Consider the following 15,944-nt stretch of genomic DNA (forward strand, 5'->3'; position numbering starts at 1 on the left):
CAATCAGGGATGAGTCATAGCACATTGGGACTGCTTTTCAACATAGATGATTTTAGGAAGGAACTATTCCAACACCATTTCTTCATGTGATCACTGCAGGGTATTCAAAAAAGAAGGGTTTGGTTCTTTCCCGATAACAAAGAATAAGAGAAGATGAAATTATTATAAGCGTCAGTAACTTAAGTATAAAAAATATATGAATATATGGGAATGAAAAATATATATACATATACAGTTGTTTTTTTTTCACAGAGCCTTTTTACTTTAAGCCCAAACTTGATTCCCAGGTACAGGGCTCTGTAACTTGGCATTGAAGTCATGAAGTCTCCTGTCCTCTAAAGCCACGGCAGTCTACAGTGGAAGCAAGCAGCACGCGCTAAGCACAGCACAGTGGGAACCCTGGGGCGTTCGCTGCGGCTCCCACCTGTAGGCCAGGTCATTGTGACGCAAATGCATGGGACACGTGGAACACCTGCGGGAGAGCAGGGGCGGGGCCACCCCGGGCGGCAGATCCGAGCGGGGTGTACCCCAGGAGATGGGGGTCGAGGAAAGACCCCAGGGAATAGAGAGAGTGAGACTCACTCCCCCCATCCCGGACCCGCCCCAAACAAGGTGAGGCCATCGCCCCCTCCCTCCTCCGGGTCCCTGGGTCTTGCTGGGAGGGGTCGCCCGCCGGAGATTCTTCGGAGGGGAGAAGTGGGGAGGGGAGACGACGGCGGGGCCCCGGCCCCTGGCGCTCGCGGAGAGGCGAGGGCGCCCGCTCCCCCCGGCCACTGCGCTGCGCTGCTGCGCTCACGGGTTCCGCCGGCTGCTATTCCGTCTGGCGGCGACCGCCGCAGGAAGGGCCGGTTCCTGCGCTCCCTCCGCCCCCTTCCCTCGCCTTCTGCTGACGCCGACGTCGGATGAGGGAGCTGGAGGGACGCTCGGATCGCGGCCGGGAGGCTCCTAGGGGCCGGGGCTCCGAGGTACCTGCCCTACGGGGCCGTGGCGAGGGCGAGCTGGGCGGGCTGCAGGCTGCATTGGGAGACGCCCGGCAGCCGGGGCGGTCGGGGGCCTGGGGCTGCCAGCCCTCCGCGGGCGCCGGTGACAAGCTCCCTCCTGCCCCCCATCCCTGTGCAAGAACTGCCACAGCCCCTTCCCCTTCCCCGCCGCCGCCCTGGGGCCTGGGAAGGTCTGGATGATGCGCGCGCGCCTCGAGAGCGCGCGTCAGCCCCGGTGGGGCGCGGAGGGAAACGTTCCGCGCTCCAGCCCCATCTGTGGACCCGGCGTTTGCAGCACCCCCTTCTCCGCCCACCCACGCCGTGCCTCGCCTTCCCAACGCCTCCGGCCCTAGGACCCCGAGGTCCCTCCTGGGCAGGGACTTGCGTCCGGGGCTGACTTGTTGACGAGTTTACCTGCCGCGGCTCCTGGTGTTTGCTTTTTCTCTTCCTTTTGCCTATCTTTGGCGGAGGTGGCAGGGAGCAGATGGGTACTCTTTATAACCACTAGTACCGGGAGGCCTGAGCTTGATCTCCCGCGGGCGAAGTGCTCACCAACCTCGGACCCGACTGGAGCGAGAGTCCCTAAGCAGGCCAGGTCCTTGCAAACCCTGGCGCGCCCGTTTCCTTTGGGTGCTGCTGACACCGCCTTTCCTGCCTCGCGGCTATCGCAGCTCCTGCTTCCTCTAGAAAGGAACATATCCTGTTACTGCGTCTGCCTTTGCCCAGAGCGGCTTCCCATTAACGTTTCCTATTGCCTTTTTACTTGGAGTGCCCCGAAGGCCCCTCAACTTCTCTTTGGGGGTCTTAAAAATAGTGCGTGAGCCCTTTCTCTGGCGAAAGGCATTAACTGGCTGGTTGGGGGAGAGTTCTAGTTCAAAAAGGGAATCAGGTTCTCTTCTCTTTAGATAGCATAAAAAATTATCACGAGAAAGGGTGCTGGGTGGCAGCCTTAGTAACTGAGATCTGGTAACTTTATAAAAATTATCAGGGCCTGGAAAATGTACCACCAGCTGGTTTGAAAATGCTATTGAATGTAGGAAGAAACGCACATAAGGCATTGGCCATCAAGGTCCTATAAATTATGACTCATTGCAAACATGTTCATGTCTAAACATTTCAGTAAAGCCTCGCCAGAAAAATATCAGGTTGGTTTCTGTGGACCTTTAGTTTAGTTTTTCTGAGATCTGAACTGTTCCTTGGTGTGGGGGAATGAAATAGGAAATGCTTATTAGTTTGAAATCAGTGCTCCAGACTCAATTTCTTACCTTCTGTTTAAAACACACATTTTTCACTTTTAAGTGAATTTTCAAACCATTTGTTGTTGTTGTTGTTTTAGGTTGCAGTCTTTATTTTTGAAACATCATGTGTAGAGAATACCATAGGGGCAAAATCAGTTTATAACCCTTAATAACTTCGATTCTCATTGTTTGGTTTCAGACTGCCATGTATATATTTAATTTAAGGAGATGTAGCTTTCTAATTGGATCTTTTTTGCATTACATAGGTAAAGAGTTGTACTGTTATTAAAGATGAATCTTTAGAAAATGACAGTTAAGCTACTGAGTACTTATAATAGTAGAGAGACCCAAGGCTAAAAAAACTGACCTTGGACACTCCATCCATAGGGCATTACACGCTAAAGACACTGGATGGTAAATGCCTAGCAAGTTTATTTTATAGCTGTCTTTGCTTCATTTGGTTCACCTGAGACTCTATCTGACTGCTTTCTCTGAGCATCTTTATTACCATGCATTTCTCTCCACATCAACCTTATGAAAAATATGGACAATTTTGTTACTCAAAAGAAAACCTTCAAAACTGCTGCATTTTCAGTGGATTTGACTAAACAGTACATTTTTTTTTTTCAGGTGCAGGCAGTTTTATCAGAGGAAGAGAAGTGTGGCAACTGTGAAATGACAAGGCAGGGTAAACCTGTATTGATGTGAACTTTTAAGTTATAGAAACCTCATACAAGAGAAGGCGGTGAAGTTAATAGGCCACAAGGATCAGGAAGAATTTTTCCTCTTTATTGGTTGAGCCCTACATTTAGAAGCCTGAGGGTAGGTGGCAACATTTAGGATCAGTGCGCCGGCTACTCATGTCCTTTATATTCCATCTGCACTATCAGATTTATGGGAACCATGGACAAGGATGCTATCTGTATGTTTTTGTCCATGAGTCAACATAGATCACTAATTAATTAACCTCATTCCCATCCTCACCCCCATCCAGAATCTGCCTCAGCAAAGCCTTTAACTCCAATACCGATACATACAGGAGGAACATTTTTTTCCTCAAGCTGTCACGTTTTATACCACTATCATATTTAATGCCAGGGAGGATGGGCAGAAGACAGGTTTTGGATCCCAATAGAGCAGAATTGGAACCCCAGCTGCAACACTTAATTAGCCATGTGACCTTGAGCAAGTTACTTGAGCTTTTTAGGTCATTACTTCCTTATCTATAGACCAAGAAAATCCATCTTGTGGGGTTGTGGTGGGAATTAGACATAATATATATAAAATGCTTTTCACAGTAAATAGGACTCAAGTAGTAGCAGTAAATTATTCTTTCACATGCTAAACATATGTGCTGTCTATATCTGAAAAGAATGCTACTACCTTTCCTCCATGATAAAGAATCCATTCCAGTTGGTTTTGAGTAGTTCAAGTAATATTGGTACCAATACTGAGAGCTTGGGCTTTACGAAATCCTCCCTGAAATTGGGGAATGCAATCTGTGGTCGAGGAATAAAGCAAAGCCAGTTTGTTCCAGTGGGGGTAGATCTTCCAAACCCCTGCCACTCAAATGTGATCCACAGACCAGCAACATTGGCTTCCCTGGGGAGCTTGTAAGACATGCAGAATCTCAGCCCGCCCTCCCCCTACCCATGTCCACTGAATAAGAATCTACATCGTAACAAGATCCCCAAGTGATTCATGTGTACGTTGAAGTTTGAGAAGCACTGTCCTAACCTGGTATTTATCAAACTTTTGTGTCTGATAGCATCATTTGAAGGCTTGTTAAATGTGGATTCCCAGCCTGGATTCTTCCATCTGCTGTTAACACCTCAGGTGGCCCTGATGCTCAGGGTTCTCCCACTATTCTTTCTTTACGAAACACTGCATCAAGCTCTTTATCCAGCATAGTGCCCTAAGATGGGCCTTTGCCCTCTTCTTTAACAAAGCATTTTGGCAAACATGATCTTTGATATTCAACCCCCTTTGAGGTAAGTAGGTATTATAATCCCTATTTATCTGCTAAGAAAATTAGGACTACAGGCATGATTTGCCCTGGATAATGCATATGGTAGAACTGCCTTGAACCTCTATAAATCCCAGTTAACCAAGCTTTCACTACTCTAGCATCCAAATTAATGCACTGTAAGTAATTTCAAATACTAATGAATCTCTCCAGGACAGAGATGACTATAACGCATTTTATACTTTTTTTTTTTTTTTTTTTTTTTTTTTGCGGTACGCGGGCCTCTCACTGTTGTGGTCTCTCCCGTTGCGGAGCACAGGCTCCGGACGTGCAGGCTCAGCGGCCATGGCTCACGGGCCCAGCCGCTCCGTGGCATGTGGGATCTTCCTGGACCAGGGCACGAACCCGTATCCCCTGCATCGGCAGGCGGACTCTCAACCACTGCGCCACCAGGGAAGCCCTATGTATTCTTTTTTTTTTTGCGGTACGCAGGCCTCTCACTGTTGTGGTCTCTCCTGTTGCGGAGCACAGGCTCCGGACCTGTATATTCCTTTAAAACAAAGCCTTTCTTCTCTGTGACTGTAGGCCAGTTACTTAGGATAAGTAACTGATTTTGAGCTTCATCCATAAAATGAGGATGATGTCCACTGGACAGTGTTGTCAGAATAAGCATACTGTGCACAAAGCATTCATATCAGTGTCTGAGAAGTGGTAATTCCTCAACTAGTGGTAATTACTTGTCCCAATGTAAACCTAGTGAGAGAATGAGTTCATGGAAAGCTGAGAAAATGGCATTGCTCATGATAGGAAGTCTCTCCTCTTAAGTCAGATGATGTTATTCATCAGGCCTTTGGCCAAATCAGAGAAGTGGGGTCACTACTCCGTTTTCAGCAAGCATTTGTTATGTGTGTGTTATATGCCATGCATTGTTCCAGAACTGGGAATCCCAAGACAAGACCCAGACTCTACACTGCTCTGGAGGAGCCTGCAGCCTAGTGAGGGAGATCAAGGGGTCAGGTGACAATTACATTAAAGGGAAAGTGGGGAGGGAATGAAGCCCAGGGCAGAGGCACCCAACCGACAGGAGAGAGAGCAAAGAAAACCTGAGAAGATTTGTGGAGGAGGTGACCCTTGAGTTAATCCTTAAAGGGCCAGTAGGAATTTGGCAGGTCAGAAAAGGTTGGGAGTGGAGAGAGAGAGTTCACCACACAGTACCCAGGTATAAAGAGGGAAAGAATACTGGCAAATAGTCCTCATGCCTGGAGCCCAGTGTGCATGTGTATCCCTTATTAGCTGAGTGACCTTGGGCAAGTTTGATCACCTGTGAATTGAGAGGCTTAAATGTATTAATCAGGGTAAGCACAGGACTGATTTCAATTATGTGCTGGATAGTCATGGAGAGGCGGTAGAGGTATTAGTAGAAAATAAGGGACTGACATTAAAAAGTCATTAGAATTAGAGGAAATTAAAGAGGTCAATTTTAGAATACATTTAACAGAAAATACATAGAATTAAAAGAGGGTGACTGAAAAAGACAACTGAATGCAATGCATTACTGTGGGTGGGAAACACGAGGTATATGTATTCAGTGATGGACCAATGAATATACAGATAATGGTATATTGCTAGCCCTGAGAGTCTAGACTTGAGAGTGGGAAGTTCCTCTCATCCTGTGGTGTATTTATACGAGTGACTATAAAGTTTTGCAGCTATTTTCCCAGAGCACACATTAAAATCCATCATCATGATCTCTCACACCCACCCACTTCTTTGTTCCCAGAATAGGGCATGGAAACCTAATGGTACGTGGGAGAAATCCAGCCTTCTCTGCATGTTTCTGGGGTAGTGCATCCTAAGCCAGGGACCAAGGAGCTAATTGTGATAAATGGTGCCCCCCCTCTTCTTACGGGTAGGAACCCTGTTAGCTGCCAGGAGTCTTCAGCAAGGTTTTGTTGTGCACAAGCACCGTGGTGGTAATGGATTTGGGGCTAACACAGTGCCTGAGCCTGTGATTAGGAGAGGTTGTTTTTATAGAAACCAAGCTCAGTATCCAGTCCCTTTGGTCCAGGAGTAGAGTGGAGTGCTTAGAAACAGGAGTTTAGAAGTCAAAAGCAGCCTTGAATTTACTAGCTGTTGACTTTGGGCAAATTATTTCACCTTTCTAAGCTTTTTTTCTTGCTTGCAAAATGGGGTTGTATCCCCTTCTGGTGTGGGCAGTAACTCTTAAGTGCTTCACACATGTAAAGTGCCCCGTAAATGGTAGCACAAAATTATTGCCCTTTGTCCAGCACATATTTGCTAAAGACCTACTGTGTTTCAGGTTCTGTGCTTGGTGTAAGGAGGCAAAGTTAGAATCCCTGCCTTCAAGGGACTTCCAGGCTAGTGTGGGGCATGCAGATGTAATCAGCTCATCGCAGGAGAATAATGGGAGTGCAAGGCACCACTAGCATCAGTGTGGGGCAGTTAATTCTTCAGTGGGGAGGACAGGAGTGGGAGGCCCCTGGGGAGCAGGAGGGCAGGTGTTGGGTTGGGGAAGACTTCATGGAGGAGGTGACATTTGAGAGTCTTGAAATAAGATGTTAAGTTTGGCCAACTGGACAAAGGAGGGGAGGTCACTTCAAATGGAGGGAAACTTTGCAAAGCCTTGAAATGAGATAGTGTATTCAGGAAAGTTCTGGCATTCTGAAATGACCGGAAGGAATAGTTCTGTGTGAGGTGAACATTTTTGGAAAGGGGCCAGAATGTGAAGGGGCTTGGGTTTTTTGCTCCAAAGTTTGGACTTTCTCTAGTGACAAGAGAAGTCAATTAAAGCGTTTTAAGTAGGAGGATGGTATGATTATATTTGCGTATTATAGAAATAGTTTAGACCATGGTGTAAAAGATTGGAGTGGGCAGATACACAGATGGTTTTGCCTCTAAAGGCCTAGACTAAGCCCTGGCTGTGAATCTAGAAAGGAGAAGATGTATTTAGTAGCCTTTTAGGAGGTAGAATGAAGAGAACTTGGAGACCAGCGGCTAAAGATGAGAAAGAAGTGAAGTTTCCAACTTGGGCCCTCAGTAGATTTTGTGCTGGTAATTAACATAGGGACCACAGAAAGAAGAAACGTTTGGAGGTGGAGATGGAGAGAGATAATTTTAGTTTTAGAGGTGCTGAATTTGAAGTACCTATTGGACATCCAGGTGAAGATGACCATAGGGAAATGGAGATTTAAATACCTCTCCAGAGCACCAAATCCACATTTTGATCCCCCTACTGTAGTCTCTGGAAAGGTGTTTAATTCTGGAAGTCGTTGGCATACGGCTGTTGGTTGAAGCCACAGAAGTGGATTAAATCACCTAGAGGGAGCAAGTAAAGTGTAATAGAAGATGGCCAAGGTTGGAACCTTGTAGAGCAATGATATTCAAGATATCATTGCACACAGAGGGAAAGGAGCTAACAAAGGAAACTGAAAAGTTACAAAAGTGTAGAGAGTGTTTTCTGAGAAGTCAAGGAGGGGAGCTTAGTCAAAGGTCAAGTGAGAGGAGGACTTGAGTTGGTTTCCTGATGAAAACCTTTCTGTGGTGTGGTGGAGAAAGGAACCAGACTGTGTCAGCTTAGAAGAACTTTGTGAAGAGAAGGAAGAGGATAGTAACTGGAGGAAGAATCAGGTTGGAGAATATGGGTTGACGGCAGAAAGGGAGGTTGATTAACTTGAAAGAGAAGGGATAATAGATGGACCAAGGTGGCAAGGGGCAAAAGGGTAAGACCTGTCCCTTCTGAAGAGAAAGGAACAGCAGTGGTTATAGTCATGGTGCTGGATCGTTCCAAAGAAGTGAGTAGTGGTGATGAAGAGTGGAAGCCATGAGAGAAGGGGCCCAGCACAATGCCCAGGGCCATGATTCCCCATAGAGCATGAGGAGGGAGGCTGGTCATCACCACCCTGGGGATTTTCCTTCTACCTGCTGCTCCCTGAAGGCCAGGAGTTGAGTGTCCTTGTATCTAATACTCTTTCCTCTGTGTTGCCGTAGGCAGCATGGGCATCATTGTGAAGTAGGTAAACTTTGTGTTGGTACCAAACCACTTGCCTCTTTCTGTTTCCTGCTTCTCTCTTCTTTGCATTCCTGACCTGAAGCTCTGTGCCTTTGAGCTACTTCCTGGTGGTTCTACCTGGTTATTCTACATGCCTTACCAGGTATATGTCCAATGGACCTGTCTTTCCTGATTCCCACCAAAATAATTGGTCTTGTGCCTTATTTGCTATTAATAATGGTTAATAATTTATTCACTATCAATAATAACAGCACTATTGCTGCCGTTTATTCCAGTAAACGTCTTCCCTAAGAAAGTAGCAAGAACCTGGAAAAGGGATCTTTTATTCTCAAATAACACCAAGTGGATGACCCAAGGGTGGCAGTGTTAATTGGGGTACATGAAAATACAAAGCTCTCTCTTTCTGCCTGCTTCCCTTTGCTGCTGACTTTTATTTAAAGGTCCTCCTCTTGCATCTCCCTCCCCTGCCTGGGCTGCCTTCATCCCTTGCTCTTAAACTAGCCCAAACTCCAACATGATTTAGGGGCCACTACTTTACCAAGGAAAGTCCTTGAATCCGTGCCGTTTCCAGAGAAAGGAGCTGTGTGGGTTTGTTTACAGGACCTGTGCACAGCATAGATATTTTATAAACCATGTACTGGTGTATGTGTGTTTCAGTAATTTAAAACTAATGAAAAAAGCTTACTCTGTGCCTTGGGAAATTTCCTTCAGTCCTGGGCCTCAGCTGGCTCATCTATGAAAGGAGAAGATTGGACTGAATGATCTGTAAGTTCTCTCCTATTTCTGAGTGATCCTGTGGAGGCCAAAGAAATTACTTGATCATCTCTTTAAGAGGCTTTAAATTATGAATTTAATCTTAAAGAAAGAGAACTTTGTAGACAGTAGTATCTCCCAAATTGTTCTGATTGTTGACATTATGCTTATATGTAATTTCATATAGGTGTCGTCACTACATTCACATTCTTTTTCTTCCTTCACACTTGTAATATTATTAACCATTCATATTTATATATGAATTATGTATATTTCATTTATAAATATATGTATGCATTTTATATTTGTAGGTATTTATATATGTGCATATGTGTGTGTGTGTGTATATATATATATATAGAGAGAGAGAGAGAGAGAGAGAGAGAGAGAGATTGATTGTCCTTATATTCTCACTTTTGATGGCCTAAAGGTAGTTCATCCACTTCACATAATCATTCCTGTGAATCTGATTTAAAGCAGTATATTTTGCATATAGAGTTGGACCTTTTTGAAGCAACTTATTATGAAAATGTGAATTGTAGCCATTTTGTAGTTCATTTTAAAAGATTATATATACACATATATGGTCTTTGTATATATACATATACATGTATATAAATAAGATTTTATTTTTGTAATGACATCTCTGACAGGATAATTGTCAGAGATTCTGGGGAGAAAACTGTTTAAAGGTATTTATATTTGTACAGAATATTGATGACCTGAGTTACGGAATCAATTTTTAGCTGTTTGCTGCTTTGCTTAATGCCTTAGACCAAGGCTGTCCAATAAAAATATAAGGGCAGCCACATGTGTAATTTAAAACATTCTAGGAGGCATATTGAAACAACTGAAAAGAAGCTGGGGGAATTAGATGATATAATTATGTAACCCAATATATCCAAAATATTATTCAACATAAAATATAAAAATACATATATAAAATATAAATAAGTATGAACATAATAAAATATAACATATAATAGGTAAATATATATTTATATATAATATAGCAATATAGTTATATAAAATTTAAATATACATATATATCAATATAAAATACATATAATTTTATCAACATAAAATATAAATGAATATAAAATATAAATTTCTTAATAGACATTTTACTTTGGGGGGGTTACTAAGTCTGCATATTATAGTGTGTGTTTTACTTGAAAGCATATCTGATTTCAAACTAGCCATATTTCAAGTTGCTCAATAGCCATGTGTGTTTGAAATATTTCAAACTAGCCATATTTCGAGTGGCTGATGTATTGGACACCATAGTCTCGGATGAGAAAGTTAGTTTATCTCAGATTAATCTTTCATAAAAAATTTTTATCCCAATTTTAAAATGCAGTTTTAAAATTTAATTTAAGGAAAACATGTATTCCCATCATTTAATAATGTTCTATGCTGGCAGTTGAAGGCTCTAGTATTTCTTGACAGAAGTTGATTGAGACCTTTGTCTGACTAGGGTGTTCCTTCATTCTTCACCTTGTGACATTAAGCTTTGAGAGAAAAAGCCACTGTAAGTACCAGAGATTAAAATCCATATGTATGCTAAATTTGAATTGACATTTGAAAGTTACATAAACCAACTTAAATAAAATCAAAAGTGAATATAATTTATACAGCAAGGGTTTTTAAAAATCCTTTCTTTAGCAAAGATACCCTATTTGTTCTGTTTCTGTTTCCAGTCTTCTAATCCATTTCGTATTATTTGCTCTTTTAGATTTCCTTGAGGTTTGTTGTGTTCAGTGCCAGCCTCTTCATTACTACCATCATGAGTTTTGTTGTAGCACAAAATTCACCCTCACTTCTCCTTTGCAAGCAGGGCTGTAAGCAAGAGAAAGAAGAGCAAGACCTAGATTGTGCCCTTTGTGAGCAGTTTGAGTTTGCGGTTTATCTTGATTTTAGTTTGTTTCGTGGGGACATAATATTTTTAACTAATATTAATGTTAAGGATGAAAGCCTTTTAGAGAATACATTGGCTTTTTTTTAAAGTTTCTTCAAATATGGGATACTATATTTGATATTTTCCTTTGAGAGACATCTCTTGGAAGAGAGGAAGAGACTCAGGAAAGCACCAGGTTGCTAATCAGCTGATGAGTGTTTCAGTCCCAGAATTCCTCCTCATAAACTTGATCTTTAACCTGATCTTGGAAAAGTCTCTCTTTCTAGAAACCCAATTTCCTTATCTTTAAAAAGGAAGATGTTGTGTTCATTATCTCTAAGCTTTCTCTTAGATATAAATATCTCTGAAAATAATTAAAATTAGCTTTATGGTTTTGTGACTGAGGGCATCCTAGATGTCAGCTAGCCTAGTCTACTATTTTACAGATGAGCCAAGTGAGGCCAGATAGTGAAGTAACTTGGAGGAGGGACAGATTTGTGGCATGGTCGTGGGTTTACCGGATTTTATATTGAGCAGCATATTGGGAGACAAATTATACTGGCATTAAAAATATTTACTTCAGGATGTGATTTTAATAGAGTTAGGGAGTTATTAAGCTTAATTAATGCCTGTATATAATACTTGAGCTGTTTTAAAATGTGAGCGATCATTTAAAAATATCCTAAGCCCCAATTCATTAACAGAAAATGCAAATTTTAATAGTGACTTGCATGTGTAGGGTTTAAATAAAAACTCATCTATCTTTTAGCTGCCTTGAATAAGGTTAGAACTCTGCTTTCCTCCTGTAGGATTTGCTGACTCACAAAATTAAAGCTTGACTCATAAAATTAAATCATGATGGTATTTCACATTTGCTTGTGAATTTATGAAATGTCAACAGTCATTTGCAGGAGACCCAAACTCAGCTAGAAACAGAATCCATTTAAAGTTATATGGAATGCTCAAGTAGTCATAACCCTATCAAAATCTGAAAAGGAAGGCTGTGTGATATCTGAGACATAGAAAAACACCCATAAAAGCTAGTCAAAATCACATTACTTTAATTAATGTTTAGCTTTTGAAAGGATAGAAGATAATTCAACTTCCTACCTTCCACAGGGATCTCTCTTTATCAACTATGTGTGAACACAGTTTGATGAATCAAGATTGAAATAATAGTAATAAATATAGTTAATTATGCCTGGAGGAATTGTTTTAGTTTTTCCTCCCCATTTCTACTGAAACCATTTAAATATTTATATTTAAAACACTTTTCCTTCTCTACATGGGAAATTATAAAAATCATTGTAGACATAAGAGAAAGTGACTAGAGGTAAACTTCTGGGGAAAAAAAGATGAAAAATACATTGAACAAAATAAAAAGTACAAACATAAATTATATTTTAATGTGGCACCTAGAACCTCTGACAAATGTGTGTTTCTTCATTTGGCAAGTCATCAGGAGCCTGTATCTGAGCCCTGGCTCTGAAGCTGATTTGCTTTGCTCTCTCTGGATCACATGTTCCCCAATTTAAAAGGAAGGGGCTTCATTCCATTGTTTTCTCAATTCCCTCTAGGCTATTAAATTATACAGCTTGTATTAGTTCTGAGGTTATGCATCAGAGAAACAAAACCAACTTGAAAACTAGTAATATTTCTAGATGAAGTTGATCTCTGAGAAAAAGGAAAGATGGAATGAGGAGAAAATTATATAAATCAGTATCCTGCAATTGGAAGCTAAACCCAAGAGACCTGCCAAAGGCATCCAATATTTGTTATGGAAAGTCAATTAGGAGCTCTAGCAAAGACAGGACATAGAATGTGACCACTGCATTTGAAATAGACAGCATCAAATGTCTACTCTCCAGGAGAGACTTGTCCCCATGTGTTCCCGGTCACAGCTCCTGTTCTTCAAGTTCCAGGAATGCACAACTGCTTACAGCTGGTTGCACACACACACCATGCAGTTCTACTGTGGAAGCAATTTGTTCATTGCTTTCCCTCTGCCTGGTATAATACCCTCCCCACATATCCACACACACTCCTACCCTTCCCTTGACCAGCAACTACTGATTCGTAGAATCCCAGCCCAGAGGCTATGTAGGAAGCCAGCTCGGTGCCCTGACTTCTTTGTTCGTCTAACCCTGGGCACCTTCCTCATCCGTGGCACTTCCTCCCCATCACAGGCAGCACTTGGCATCCCCTGACTTCAGATTCTCCTGTTCACTTATATACAAATAGCCCCAAAAGTCTATGGCAAATAGTGATGTGTAATTTTATAGAGGTTTAGTTTTAAAGAATTATTCTGTATTTGATCAAATATAAGAAACCATTGCTTATAAGCTCTTTTACCATTTTATGTTTCATGAAGAAAGAAAAGTGACTGCCAAACAGTTGACAAGGTATTGATTATATGACACATCCTGGTTTCAGGAAGGTTGGAATGTGAACAGATTTGCACCTTGGATTCAATGGCATGTGGTGCCATGAAGCTGGTGTTTGGGAATGAGTGATTATACTATGGGATGATTCAAACATACCCTCATGCACCCACATCACTGTAAGACTCTGTTCTGTTCTCTTGAAAAGTGTGTTTCTTTTGGGGGGAAAAATGGCCCACTTCCCAAAGAAAGCTAAATGCTGGTGTGCACAACAGAGCTGAAGTGCTCTAAGATGGTGACAATTTTTAGTTAGAAAATAGAGATTTTGAATAAATTAGACAAATGACAAATTTGGCTGTGGCTCTGATCTGCAATTCAAGAGAATCCACCATATGCTCAGTATAGATATAGGAAAAAGGGATTCTGGACTCAGTTTCAGCTAGTACTCCAACTAATAGAAAACCTGCTCACTGAGAGAAGAGAAAAACCTACTGCTAAAGTTGGAAAGGTAATTAATTTGAGGCATGAAACTGTATAAGAAACAGGACACACTTAGGAAATGTGAGTCAAGAGGAAGCTTACTGAAATATTTTTGTGTGTTGAGAACATTGATATGGTGAAATATAACTACTCATCTTACCTTTACTCTAAGTGTTGGCTCAAGAATGTTAGACTCTTTGCATAATTCAAATGTAATCAGAGGTGCCATCAGCTAACTCCATAAACTCATAGAGAAGTGTTCTGGGCTGAACAAATGTTCAGTGCAGCTGAAGGCAGCCTGTATGGAATGAAAATAGTTTGCCATGTTACATTTCCAAGGAGGAAAATCCAGTATCAGGGTTGGAGGCAGCCACGGGCAGACTGACTCCTCTTTTTTTTTTTTTTTTTAAATAACTGTCACAAATGTTACAGTAATATTATTCCACACATGGAATAAGAGATATCTTAGAATTTTTAAATTTATTTATTTATTTATTTAGGGCTGTGTTGGGTCTTCATTTCTGTGCGAGGGCTTTCTCTAGTTGTGGCAAGCGGGGGCCAGTCTTCATCGCAGTGCGCGGGCCTCTCACTATCGCAGACTCTGTTGTTGAGGAGCACAGGCTCCAGACGCGCAGGCTCAGTAGTTGTGGCTCACGGGCTTAGTTGCTCCGCGGCATGTGGGATCCTCCCAGACCAGGGCTCAAACCCATGTCCCCTGCATTAGCAGGCAGATTCTCAACCACTGCGCCACCAGGGAAGCCCCGACTCCTCTTTGTAGCAATGCATCAAACTTGGTTTAAACCAGGCTTGCTTTAGTGTTCTATGAACCTTGGGGTATTTGGAAAAAACTTTTGCTTACGTATTGGCCAACCAGTGTGTTCAAAATGGCTTTTCAATGGCTACTGGAAATAAAAACAAGTGGGACAGTTGTGGTCTGTCCACATGGGTGGATAAAATTGAAGACTTAACATACCAAGCATAAAGAAAAGCATAGAGGAGAAAGCGTAATGACTGCACAGAACCCCTGTAGAAAATCTGAACAAAGTATCCCTCTTCCCACTTCTCCCAGTTTTCCCCACATGGCGAGATGGTCTCGCAGCCACATGTGTGTGTCAGAGAACAGCTCCTGGTTTTAATGCCTGGCCTTGGATCCTGAGGTGGAAGTACTACAATCCCATCACGGTGCAGCCTGGGAAAGTCTAAGAGGATTAGGTCGGTTGTCTTAGTGTCACCCAAGAAGATGGTGCTGGCCTCAGCAGCAGTCCCACCTCTGAGTAGGGAGACATCTTTCCCCTTTATTACTTGTCTTAGACATAGAACCTTTTCCTCACTCACTCATCCTCCCACCCTCAGGGTTGCTACATCAAAATTAGGAACTAACTTTTCATTGATCTGTTAACTCTTGGGCCTGTACTTCTTTAAGTAGGTCTTAAATATTATTGGCTCATCTGCTTTTTCCCGGGGAGACAGAATTTAGTGAAACACAAACATTCATGTGGTCAAGTCATGCTGAATTTAACAATATTGGTGCTTTTCTTTTTCTTATCATGGGACTCACAGTCTGTGAGCAACTTGATACTTGCTCTTCCTTGCCTGTCTCCTAAGGTAAGGTGACCACAAGTAGAACTTTAGGAAGTCTTCTCTGTGCTATTAACAACCTTGAGACCTGATACCATTCATTTTGGGCTTCTTTCATAAGTGCTTTGTGGCAGAAGTGGAGAAATAGCTTCCTGTGCAGAACTGTGAATTGAAGTATTAGCTAAACATAGACTTTATTGTATTTTAAAGGGAAAATGATATTTTTACAGCAGAATTTACAAATCTGGGGATACATGAAGATCTTTTTATATGTCTCTTGCAAATGTCAAGAGTCTCTTGGATCTAGAAATTATGTTTATATACGTCTGTCTTTCCTGCTCAGCCTGCACTGTCCGATATTATAGCCAATAACCACATCTAGCCTTTGAGCATTTAATGTGGCTGGTCTCAGTTGAGATGTACTATAAGTGTAAAATACATACCAGTTTTCAGACTTGATACAAAATCATGAATGCAAAGTATAGTTAGTAATTTTTTAATTGATTGCCTGTTGAAATAATATTTTAGATATATTGGGTTAAATAAAATATATTTAAATTTTTTTACTTTTTCTTTTTACTTTTTTTTTTAATGAATGAGTTTTCCTGTTATTCTTCATTCCTGCTAGGACTGGTATTTTC

At 41.9% G+C, this 15,944-nt stretch overlaps 1 protein-coding gene across 1 annotated transcript in view; it reads left to right on the forward strand.

The window, feature by feature from the left end:
• Positions 1-900: 900 nt before the first annotated feature.
• ICA1 (islet cell autoantigen 1) overlaps positions 901-15,944 on the forward strand; it is a 153,321-nt gene continuing 138,277 nt past the window's right edge. Inside the window, exon 1 of the mRNA XM_060108014.1 lies at positions 901-965. The gene's annotated coding sequence lies outside the window, so the exon portion shown is untranslated. The remainder of the gene's footprint in view (positions 966-15,944) is intronic.

Source organism: Mesoplodon densirostris, chromosome 9 (assembly GCF_025265405.1).
Source record: "Mesoplodon densirostris isolate mMesDen1 chromosome 9, mMesDen1 primary haplotype, whole genome shotgun sequence".
Classification (NCBI taxonomy): domain Eukaryota; kingdom Metazoa; phylum Chordata; class Mammalia; order Artiodactyla; family Ziphiidae; genus Mesoplodon; species Mesoplodon densirostris.